Below are 6,775 nucleotides of genomic sequence, written 5' to 3' on the forward strand. Positions count from 1 at the left end.
CTTAGCTGCCTCCACTGGCCAGAGCCCTGCGTAACCTTCTAGCGCCCAGTCTCAGGCAGGGCCAGGACACCTAGCCGTGGGCCCACCCTGTTTTCTTCATGGCTTAACCCAAAGCCTCCTTTTACTAGAGATTTGAAATTTCATTAAATCAGGGCTTGAACTGAGAAATAACGACTGCCTTTATATGCACTGGCTCTTTACTGGCAAGCTATTACAGGGAAGATAAGGTTCTATAACACTGCAGGAATAAAGCCCAGAAAATTATGCGAAAAGCTCTACCATCCAGGATAAATGTTATAGGAGGCATTAACCTTCCATAAAAATCCCTTTGCTAGGCAGGAATTTAAATGACAGTCACTGTAAGAGATATTTAGCAGAAACATATTATACTGCCACCTTCTCTTAGAATAGCAAGTTCTTTGGTTATCAGCAGCTGAGTATTGTTCATCTTTTTCCTAGGAGTACTCAGTAGGATAGTAAATATGTAAATGTGGTTTTCTGGGTACACCCCCATATTGCACCGTATACTTCCCAAAAAGTTGTATATACATGCTCTGCTTTTATTGAGACAAATTGAATAACAAATTGATATCCAAAGAAAGCTGAAATAAACCCTTATGATGGCCTCCAAATTACTTGTCTTGAGGGAAAAATAGTTTTTCTTCCTAAGGAATGAGCATGATTCTCCAGTGAAGGTGTTAGCCAGAAATAACAGTAATTACCCTCTCTTTTTACATAAATTTGGCTCTTCTAGCAAGGAAGCCAACAAAACCACAGGGCAAAGACTATATAGACAAATTTATGCATGTTCCACATACATGGTTATAAGTATTGGGGAAAATCTTAGGTGGTAGTATAAAAATAATAATTCTGCTTTAAATACTCAATCTCTCTGTCTCAACATTAAAAGCATTTGTGACAGGATGAGAAGCAGGCCCCTATCCTACCTTCTTAGAGTTGCAGCTGAAGCCCCAGACAACTGCTGCCTCCTGCTTTCTAGTTCGATGTGGGAAAAATGCCGAATTTCCCAATGAGCTAAGTAGATGCAATTTGTAATACCTACGCTCTTGAGTTCCACTAGTCCTCCCAAGTGGTTCCTCCCCAGGAACCCACAAACAGGGCTTTTTTTCCCCCTGTTGACTGAGCAGCTTTGAAAATATTGTTTGGAGGACCCAGGATTGAAACTTATCGTAACAGGTGGTTGAGAAAGCCACAGTTGCCGCCCCCCCCCCCCAGTTCATTTAATCAAGTTGGCATACTTATGAGGCAATAACTTTAAGAATTTTAAGACTTTCTCTAGACTAAATCACAATAAAACCAAACTGAGATTAATATTGTCAGTCGGAAACAACTACAAAGAAATGAAAGGAAAATAGGTCTTCTAAAAGGCTTTATAGCTTTCCTAATGATAAAATAATGATGCACCCTACTAATTTTTATTAGAAAATACTTATTTGCAATATCGAAAAGCTTTAAAGTGGACTGTTTAAAAAAAATTTTCAGAGGACTGTATCTGATCCCAAATGAGGTTTGTTATTTTAGGAACAGTGAAACTAACATGTATCGAGGGCCAATCTGTGCCAGGCACTGTACTCTTTAAATCTCTTTGATCACTGGATAATGGAGGTACTATTATCCCATTTTTACACATAAGAAAACCAAGGCCTAGAGAGGTCGACCAACTTACTTAGACTTTGATTACCAGGGCTAAACCAGAGCTTGTTAATCATCAGCTCAGGATGATTCTAGGTCTCTGCTTTTCGAGAAGGCCCTGCTAGGGCTGAGGAGGGTGGACAGCAGTGGCAGAGCCGGGGCCTGCGTTCTGATGCTGTTTGGCTAATAATTTCTTGGCTCTACAGGCCAGAGCCTTTTGTCGATTCTCTTCAGTCTTTTTCCTCTGCTCCTCTCTAAGAGGTGAGGACGTTTTAATAGGGAAACGCTTGTGCGGGAATGTCAATCTTTAATCAGAAACGTGGCAAAAATATGATGTGACACTTGCTAGCATAGTCTCTTTCCAATCTGTGATGCCTAGAACGCGAGCCAAGCACGTGTCCAGAGGCCTCCAGAGCTGGATCCTGCTTCCCAGTGGTCGGTGAGGGGCAGGCATTCCAGTGCTGCTGGTTCACCTGCCTTACCGCAGTGATTGGGCCCTAAACGGGCAGGGTGCTTGCTTCGTTCTAGGACTTTAGAATTTCTCTGAATTCTAATATGGCCAGCCAGTTTCGTAAGTGACAAACCTAGGTAAAATATCTGATTCTTCCTTCCAGTTAAATAGAATCCATTGACAAATAGTCTCAGTTCTATTCCTAAACTGATCACAAATCCATGTCTTTCTTTCTGCTGTCACTAATATCCCTGGAGCCCAGGGCACCATGGTCTCTAGCCTGACCCCTTCTGTGGTTTCTAGGTGTGTTCCTTGCTTCTGTGCTTGCCCACCTGTCATCATCCTACAGAGCAACCAGAACCATCTTCTAAGAAATTAAGATAATATGTGTCTCTCCTCTGCTTGGAACTCTCTGCAGATTTCCTATTATATCTAAAACAAATTTTGAATTTCTTACCTTGGCTTATAAGGCCTGGCACCATCTGACCCTGGCCTTCCCCTCTCATCTCATGTCCTACACTCTCTGCTTTGCTCTCTAAGCTCCACTTCCCCTATAGACTTTTGATTATTTCTAGAAAAGTGGAAGCTCTCTCCTGATTCTTGCACTTTTTCTCTCCTTAGAATATTTTTCTCCTGGCTCTTCATATGGCTGGAGACTTGCCCTTCAGGTCTTGGTTTAGAGGCCAGGTACTCTGTGAGAACTTCTTGCCCCACCTTATCTAAAGAAGCCCCCTCCACTGTGTTATTTGCCATCGCAGTGCCTCGCTTGCTTCCTTCATGGTGCTTGTCACAAACTGTAGTTATTTGGTGTTTGTTTACTTGTTTATCCATCCCAGGCCCTCACCCTGCTCAGAGTGTGCAAGTCATACATGAGCAGGAACCTTATCTATCCACATTCTTTGCTGTCACCTCAGTGCCCAGCACATGGTAAGCACTCAGCAAACCTTTGATTCAAAAATGAATCCATATATGATGTTCCTTCTGTTCTTAAAACCCAGCCCAAATCACAAAGTCTATTTAGTAATCCATCATCTTTTCAGTGTCATATTGGGCAAAATTTTGGAGTTGGCTTTAGGAATGCTGGTTTGGACTCCTATCTCAGCCATTAATCTGCTGTATATTCCCTCTGATTGTTTCCTGTTTCCCTACTACTGTCCCCCTGAAGTAATCTTAATAGAAACAACTTGGTTTTAACTAAGTCATTATGTTGAGATGCAGCTGCAATTTACTGAGGTGAACCCAGTATTTCCCCTCTGTTTGGAGATTCTTGGGTGCTGTTAAAGGAGTGTGTCAGGTAACAATGTCTGGGGACAGGGATCCCTCCAGACAGCGCTGTGCAAGAGAGGCAGATGGGTTTTGTTGCTGGCAGCCACTGTGATGATGGGAGAAACCCATTAGCCTTTTGTAACACCTCAGCCCGGCTGAGCAAGCACAGAGAAAGCAGTCCTTAATAGTACACAGTGTCTATGGCTCCTTATCCTCATCACCCCAGGAGCAGAGTTCCTCACCTGGAATCCTCACCTGCAAAGGTGACTGGAGGCCCGAGAAAGCAAGTTCCTGCGTGTGAGCTGGTCTGGACAGGGCGGCAGGGCCCAGTTGCCTGCCGGTCCTGTGCCTCCTGCCCGTCCTGTGCCTCCTGCCCGTGAGAACCTGCTTCCTCCTGCAGTGTTTATCTGGGGATGAGAGAAGAGAGCAAAGCAGGTGCTATTTGCTGTGCTAAGTGCTCCACATCGATTGCTTCACCAAAGACTGTGAGGCAGGTACATTTTTCAAACTATCTCCATTTTCCAGATGGGGAAGTTGGGGTATATAGAGAAATTAAGTGACTTGCTTGAAGTCCCAGTGTTAGGAAGTGGCAAAGTGCTAGAGTGCTCATTTTTTTGACAGTTACTCATCTCATATGTCAGTTTCTGGTGTCACAGGGAATCCTGAACTCCACAGATGAGCCATTCTCAGGGACTGTTTGCAAACCCAATGTGGAGGATTGAGTGTGCTGGGGTTAGTTTTGGCAAACAAATTTCTGGTAACCAAGCTCTGTAACTTAAAAAATGAAATTAGGCAAATCGCATGCGATGTCAACATAGAACAAATAAACGACTATGGGGAAGAATCCTCTGTTTAATAGGAAAAATAAATAAAAACATTGGATTTTAAAAAATTATATTTTTCTTCACATTTTTATTGGCATCATGGCTTTTGGGTGTTTCAAGAAAGCTAACATTTTCCCAAGCCAGCAAATCGACCTTCTAGAAGGTTATCTGAGCCCTGAGAAAGGAGATATTCAGCACTGTTTGTGGAATGGCAATGTTGGGCCAGGCCCTGCTGGTCACTGGAAATAAAAAGATGAAGAAGATACAGCCCCAGCCCTTGTAGAGGTCAGGCTGAGGCCGGAGGTTAAAGTCAGACAAGTTAATGGACAGACACTTTAATACACCATGATTCAAGCTACAATGGAACTGGGAACAGAAACCTGTGGGAACAGGAGAGGGAGAGTCTCCTAGAGGAGGTGAATTTGGAGATGAGGTTTGAAGAATAAGCCAGCAAAAGTTGGAGAGACTCATCTGAGCCACACTACAGAACCATAGGACATGCAGAGTATCTGAGGCAGTAGGGCAAGAGGCTGGAGAGATCGATTATAACCTGACTATGGAGGGCCTTACGCATTAGACCTTGGAGCTCAGAAGTTATTCTGTGCTGACTGTTTTAGAAAGACCCCTCTGGGGAGCCATGTGAGCATGTACTGGAAGAACAAACTAGAGGAAAGTTGTTCTAATAGTCCAGGTGAGACTGAAGCAGCTTTGAACTAGGGCAGTAGCAGTGTAGGAAAGGCGAGGAGAACAGACTCAACAATGTAAGGAATTCTGTTTGCAGAATCTTTATGTTAAGATAACATAATGAAAGGACCTGGCACAGAGTAGACACTGTGTGAATGGAAGTGGAATATACAGACAGATTGTATTACACATATAGTTAGAAATTTACATATAGATGCACACTCACATATACCAGCTATATAATTTTTATGATAAACACATATACCTGGAAATTTTAAGTTAAAATATTTACTTTCATTACAGAAAGTGAATGCAAATTATGGCAATTTTGAAGCATCTAATGCTCTGTATGTTAAGATGACAAGTTGTTCTTTACAAATATTTTTATTTAGTTACAGAGTTTTCTTGATTTCTACTTGATTGCTTATTATTTTTTTGTACTATTACAGATTTTGTATTTGATTTTAGAGTGGAATTTGCTATTCCATATCATTAGATAAATTCTCAGGGATATAATTTATTTCACTCCTCAGAGAACAGAAGGAATTTGTAGTTTTGAAGCACGTGCCTGTCTTCCAGGGAGTTAGAAAAACACAAAACACCTATTGAATTGTTTTTCTACTCATACAGACAGATTTCTTTTTTGGGGTATGCTCATAGTGACAATGGGTTGCACTTTAAGGCTATGACTACTTACCCTTCAGAGCTAGAGAGCCCATGGCTGCCTGCTCACCCAATCTAAATTGGATCTCCACCTCAGTTCCCCTCATGACACCCTCTTCTCATCCTTCACAGTATTTTTCACAATTGTGAATTATATATTTGTGGTAGATTAAATATGGCTACAGATTCTTTTCTTACTTCTTCTGCCAGGAAGAATTGGGATTCGTGTGCCCTCCCATTGAATCTGGGTAGGCTCTGTGACTACTGGGCCAATAGAATGTGGCAGAAATTGTGATATGAGGGTTTCCAGGCTCAGACCTTAATAAACTGGTGGCTTCTGCTTCCTGTCTTCTGGAGTACTTTCTGGGTGCCCTGAGCCACTAAGCAAGAAACCTGATTACTCCGACGCTGCCATGTCAGAGTCCCCGAGAGGCACTTGGTCAACTGTCGTAGCTGAGCCCAGTCTTCCAGCTGCCCCTGCCAAGGCACATAACATGTTACTGCACTGCTTTGGACCTTCCAGGTTATATCATATTTGCCCGTTGAATGCTGTCATATAACCTCCACCAACACCATGTGGAATAGAACTGCTTAGCTAAATTCTGCCTGAATTCCTGACCTTCAGTATTATGAGGAATAATGCAGTGTTTGATGTCTTAAGCCATTACAGTTTGGAGTAGTTTGTTTTGCAGTAACAGACAACTGGATCAGTGCTCGTTAATGTTTACTTATTAATATCTATTTTTTCCTTTAGATTGTAAACATCATAAAGACAACAGGGACCATGCCTGGCCTGTTCACACTGTGTACTCAAACATTTAGCCCAGGAAGAGGACACAGTAGGAACTTAATAAATATTTATTTAAAGAATGAATGAAAGTTCCCTGACTGAAGTTGAACAGAGGACAGAATTAGCTAAAAACATAGGCATGGATACCCTACTCAGACTCTTGAATTATTTGTGTACTCCCTTCTTTAGCCTTTGGCTTTACTTCAACATGCATCTGCATCCTGATATTAAAACTCTTCTTGCTTGCATGCCATGCATTTTGAGGCTAAGGATACTATTTATCTTAAGTTAGGGATATATATATTTTTTTCTAGAACCCATCACATGCCCACTTTTTTCATAGAGGTGATAGCAAAAGCATGAGCATCATCTGGGTCTGAAATGACTTAAGGAGCAGTATCCATCCAACCATCCATCCATCCATCCATCCATCTATCTATCCAT

Source organism: Pteropus alecto, unplaced genomic scaffold, assembly GCF_000325575.1.
Source record: "Pteropus alecto unplaced genomic scaffold, ASM32557v1 scaffold111, whole genome shotgun sequence".
In the NCBI taxonomy this organism is placed as follows: Eukaryota; Metazoa; Chordata; class Mammalia; order Chiroptera; family Pteropodidae; genus Pteropus; species Pteropus alecto.